The sequence below is a fragment of the Nicotiana tomentosiformis genome, chromosome 4 (assembly GCF_000390325.3).
Source record: "Nicotiana tomentosiformis chromosome 4, ASM39032v3, whole genome shotgun sequence".
Taxonomy (NCBI): domain Eukaryota; kingdom Viridiplantae; phylum Streptophyta; class Magnoliopsida; order Solanales; family Solanaceae; genus Nicotiana; species Nicotiana tomentosiformis.
Genome location: NC_090815.1, coordinates 40,523,407 through 40,529,406, shown reverse-complemented (window position 1 = coordinate 40,529,406; position 6,000 = coordinate 40,523,407).

The following is a 6,000-nucleotide window of genomic DNA, read 5'->3' as shown; positions in this document are numbered from 1 at the left end:
TGCACTCCTAGTTTGATTTACAACTGTTTGAACCCAATTAGGGTTTGATATCTCCATCTCCATTACCAGTTCTGACTGCATGAGATCATTTCTTTCCTTTTTATGTTTAAATTGATTGTTTTCCATATTTGTCTGTTTAAATCGATTGCTATATAAACCCCTTCCTCGCTTCCCCTAAAAAGTCTTAAGGATTCATTACTTAACAACTACTACCACTATCCTCCCACTCTCATTCATTCTATACAATTTTGAGTTTTGATCTTTGGTCGGCTGAAAGTTGAGCCCACCAGATTCTGTTCATTAACCTTCCTCCAGTACAAGCACTACTCGGGGTCCATTTTGAGGCTCTTTTGAACTCTGAAGCACTAGGAATTGAGGTTTCACTGTTCTTCAGTAATCACAGCTATTCTTGAGATTTTTGTGTTCTTCATCCTTTGTTTGGTTTGTTCGCAACTTGTTAGTACCTTATACTCTCGTAATCTCATTACTCTCTGATTGTGTGCATTTCTTTGGGTGTTTAATGTTATTCCCCTTCAAGCCTGCTATAATTCTTTTTTACTAAGTGATACATGATGTTTGCTTGATTTGCAATTAAACCTGTTTGATGTTTATCGTATTTTGTTTGGATTTCTGGGAAATTATGTCTGGCCAGAATTGTTTTCTTCTTGTTGAATCCCTTATGCATCACCTGCTATCCTGCTGTAAACTATGTGATGACATTATATAAATGCTTAGCCTAGTATATTTTTCCTTGACATTATTAGCCTCAATGCTTGCCTATTGTAGATGACTAAGTTGATTGATTGCTTCTCTTCACGTTTAAGCCTAATTGACTACTCAAGACTATTGTTTATCATGAACTATGACTTAGGATCTCCTAAGAAATTAATGCATGCCTATAACCTATTGAAATATATCGATTCCAAATCTTATACCTGCTATTCCCTGAAATAAACTTGTGATCATATGAACTCTATATGCCTGTGCTGTTGCAATGCCAAGTCAAACTTATTCTTTGTTTTGATGTTTTGTGCTCACTGATCGTTTGAGACTCCTAGGGTGAATTTCAATCCACTTCTTGTATACTTCTCTTCACATGATGCCTGCTTACTTTAGTTACCTGAAAGTCAACCTCTTTTCATCTGAATGCTCACTTATTGATAAACTGAGTTTGCTTGACTATTTCATATATTAAACTCTACAAATTAGTTATTCTCATTAGGCTCTTATGTTGAAGCTTCCATGTTAAGTTTGTATCTTACTGGTATTTTCTATGACACTGTCAGATTTCAATGTTCAAACCCCTGCTTAATGTTCCTTAGGATGGTTTAGGACCATGCTTTGTTCTGGAACTATGTTTGAAATAACCATGTTCTCTTAAACTCTATTTCTGAAGTTACAACCACAAACCTTGCCTCATATGATATTTCTGTGTCTTTCAATTTAGTATGATCCTTTCTATAAGTCTTGGTTAGAGTTATTGTTGGTCACAACTTAAGGACTAAGTGTTTTAAGCTTCAGAGTTGTTCAATTAACTTTCTGTATAGTTTGTCACTTGTATAGCCAAGTATGGCATCCAATTGGGTAACAAATTATTCATTTGGGCCTGGTATGTTGGGCCTGTTTTGGTACTGGAGGTTTGAAGAACACTGTCCGCACCTGGAATTTGGGCCTGCAGTTCATATAAAGTTCTAAGCCAGTTTGAAGGCCCAGATGTGTTACTGGGTTATTCTATATTCATATTTGGGACTGTAATCATTCTATGTGGTCTGTAATAACTTGTAAAACTGAATGATGGGGAAATTAATGAAAAGGGGGATGGGGTATTCTAATGCTTGCATAAAAGGGTAGAAAACATGCATATAGGGTCTATGTGTTCTATTTGCTATTTCATTCAGCATGCCTTATTTGTTATTTCTTTTAGTGTGTGGCACACTAATAGAAATCATGCCTATAGGAATCACGCACACACTTCACTTAACTTGTCAAAGCATGTTGGCTCAAGTAATTGTTGCACTTGCTTCCATGTCTACTACTAAACACTTTAGATAGCATACAGGTATAAAATTATAATATCAATTGTCAACTATTAGAATTCCTGCCTATAGGATATTGTTACTCACATAAGAAGCACGTTTATCAGCACCGTTAACCCTAAGCTTTCGAACAGTTTTGCTGCTTCATTGAGCAAATAATGTAGATGTCATGTCTACAGGTTTGTTATACCTTTAATCTGCAAATTTATTAGTTTAAAGTTGCAGTACTGCTGGAAATCAGAATCACATAGAAAGCATGCCTATAGGACTTAACGACTCTAATGCGTCTAAAACTGTCTATTGCTGAATCTTCCTGCTTGTTGTTTATGTGTGGAGGTTAACTTGAGGCTTATCTTGCATTATGTGTAGTCTTATATGTTTTGAATGTGTGCTAGTTTTATCATTTTTTAGCATCCTAAGTAGAGTCTAGAACCATCTAATAGTAGGTCCAAAGCCTCCTAGACCATAGGCATGGGATGGGTAGTGAACGCATAGGACACGACCTAGAATTGAATTAGAGTGCCTTTAGGTAAACAACTTTAACATAGTAATCGGGTAGCAGGAGATGATAGTCTGTGCCCACTGAATAATATGAGCAACCCCTACCTTAAGGGAGTTGCAAAGTATTATTTATGTTGCACGGGGTGATCCTTTTGGCTAAAAAACATTGGACCCCTCCCCCCGTTTCTTTCTATGTTTGTTTTTCATACTTAGTTATCAAATATAGACTAATCAAGTTATACTGTGTAACCTCTAAAGACTTGTATTGATTATCTATATAGTTGAACTGTTGTCCGATTCTCCTTACACTTGTTCACAATAGAACCTTTAAATTCAATGACTTCCTTCACTTATATGATTGCTTAGGACAATTATAATCCTATAATCCGCATAGTGTAAACTTTGGCCGGGACCCACAGTTGTGGATCTCGAAGAGTTCCTAACACCTTCTCTTTGAGGTAACTTGAGCCTTTACCCGATCTTTAGTGATGTAGACTAGTCAAATTAGAGTTATTTGCAAATAGGTGCCCTAACGCACCTTAAAATTATTAGGTGGCCACTTTTCTCTTTTAATACCCATTTAAAAGAGTTGTCACACATCGAAACCCTTTTTCGCAAAAAAATAGGGCTCGACAGCATGGCGACTCTACTGGGGATTTACACTTAGGCTTTTATCATAACGAAGTTGACTTATGTAGATTAACTGATACATTTGATGACATGTACATCCCTTCCCTTATCTTCCTTTATTTGTTTAATTTTCTATGACATGTACATCTCTTCCCTTATCTTCCTTTATTTTTTTAATTTGATATGACATGTACATCCCCTCCCTTATTTCCCTTTATTTGCTATGACATGTACGTCCTCTCCCCGTTTCCCTCATCTTTCCTAAGACTGCTATATCATGACTCTCTCATCCTTATTTCCATATCTGCTTCATTACGTTGTCGCACATTTTCATGAGTTAAACTGACTTCTCTCTTTTGCCTTTCTTTTCTTTTCTCTTCTTTTCCTTCTCATGTTCATCTTTACCATATTATTTACTGTTTTATGCACTTTTATCATGCAAATACTTGACAACATGTTACTATTTCTGCATAAAGCATGATCCACATCATACTCCACTTGTGCTTATTATCAACATACGATGCTTGATGAGTGCCCGTTCTTTCCTAAAAACACCCTTTTTAAATCGGAAAGGCTTATTTGCGGTAGACTAGTCGATCAGCGGTGCAGTCGACGGTACCGTGCCTTTCCCTCTGATAAGTGGGTATTTTACCAACTCATCTCGTTTTTAATCTTAGATTGTTTCTATGTTTGATTGATAAAATCGTATGTTTAATGTCATATACTTCTATTTTACAGGTTTTATGTGATTTAGAAGTGATCATGAAGAAACCAAGTGGAAACGAGTCAACAAGGAGCTAAAATGAACAATGGAAATTTGTCCAGTGCATTACCCTTCGCGAACACAAAGGAGTAATGTGAACGCGATGCAGCAGGAAAACAAACCTTCGCGAACGCGAAGCAACAGGAAAACAAACCTTAACGAACGCGAAGGTATGATCGCGAACGCGAAGAAGAAACGGGCGAAAAAACTGGGTTGTTCTGGAATTTCACGTTTTTGACCCCCAAACCTTTTAATACACGACCTAACTTATTGGAAAGAGATCTTTTGGCTTATTTTCAGTCACTTGACTAGAGAACACAAATTGTGGAGCTAGAGTTCTTGCACACACACCTAGGACTTGAAGATTTGAAGCTTTTGGTTGAGAATTTCTTACCTATTTATGTTCATTTCTTTATTTTCTTGCTTTGTATTGTATATCTAAGTGTGTAGTATTTTTTTCAACACTTGAATCTTGTTTACGGAAATATTCGTATTTAAAGTGTGGATTAAATATCTTGTTGTGCTTGTGTATTTAACGATTTTTATTTATTATGAAGTGAGTTATGTTTCTTTAATTATTCTTGTTCTTTAAAGTTTCCAAAGGGATTAGCTAAACCCTAGGACTCGCCTATTTACTACGAATTAATTTTGGAAAAGATAATTTGGGGTTGAGAAAGAATAATTAACAAGAACTTGAGGCGTTAACCCTCATTTTATAGATTCTACTTAGGGATAGGATTGAACTACTTGTAGCCATATTCGGATGTGCTTAATTTCTTAATTATTTTAGGGATAATTCAATTAGGAAGACTTGTTAGTATTCGGAAGAAACTAATATAGAATTATTACCCGAGGCTAATTAACATAAACTCGCTCATATTTGTAAAATCATGAAATACATTGGATAGTTACATGAGTGTAATTCCCAATGCACCCATGCTTGTAGCCATTGATCATTTTATTTTCTTTCTAGGTTAGTTTACATTTTCGTAATTAGTTATAAATATTTTCTCAAAACCATTCTAAGTGTTTGGCTTAGCATAACAAGTGATAATTCTCTTACACGCCTAATCGCCTACATATTATTCTCTGTGGGATTCGACCCCGACTCATAGTTGGGTAAATTATATTGCATGCAACCGTGTCCATTTACTTTTTAGTAGTGGATTTGGACGTCATCACCCTCTCAAGTTTTCCACTTGAGAGTACCGGTCTAGACCTTTCTAGAAAACCACACTCTGATTTGAAATGTACATGCATCATGATAAACCTAGTATGGATTGAGACTAGTATGGATTGAGACGTCATTGATGTAACAACGCACTTAGATGAACCTTGTCCAACGTCCAACGGGATTTCCATAATCTCAAAGGACACCATCATATTATGTGCATTACTTGGAGAAAACGTGCCAACATGTTAATGAGTATTGCGTAAATACTCGAATTTGGAGGGTGGAAGGGCTAACCTTTATTTGTTTGCAGAAAATAAAGCATGAAATCCCCAAGTTTGGTATGGTCCAGAATATCCCACCTCTGCTAATTGACTGGTGGAATGACCTTGCGCCCTGTGACAGAAATCATGTGAGGAGAGTATTGGGAAAACTGCCATCATTGCTGAACATTCAACCAAACAGGGAATTGATCGAGGCTGCTACCATGTTCTGGGATGAGAAGAGAGCTATTTTCTGATTTGGCAATATAGAAATGACTCCTCTCCTAGAAGAATTAGGGGGTTTCACCAAGTTACCATGGGACAGTCCAGGACTATTGGTGCCATATAATAACACTCCACGCAGGTTTCTAAAAATGTTGGGGTTTAAGAAGAATGATGAGCTGGTATGTCTGAAGAAATCATACATCCCCTTGAATTTCTCTATGAGAGTTATGGGCATAGAAAATCATATCGGCTTCATCATTAGAAGCTAGCCATTACCTTTTTGGGATGGGTGCACCGCCGGGTTTATGTTTTCATAGTCTGTTTCCTGGGTCTTTTGATCTTTCCAATGCTAGGGGGAAGAATTCACACTCGCTTAGCCATGGTCGCTAGGACCTTAGTGTGGGGAAAAAG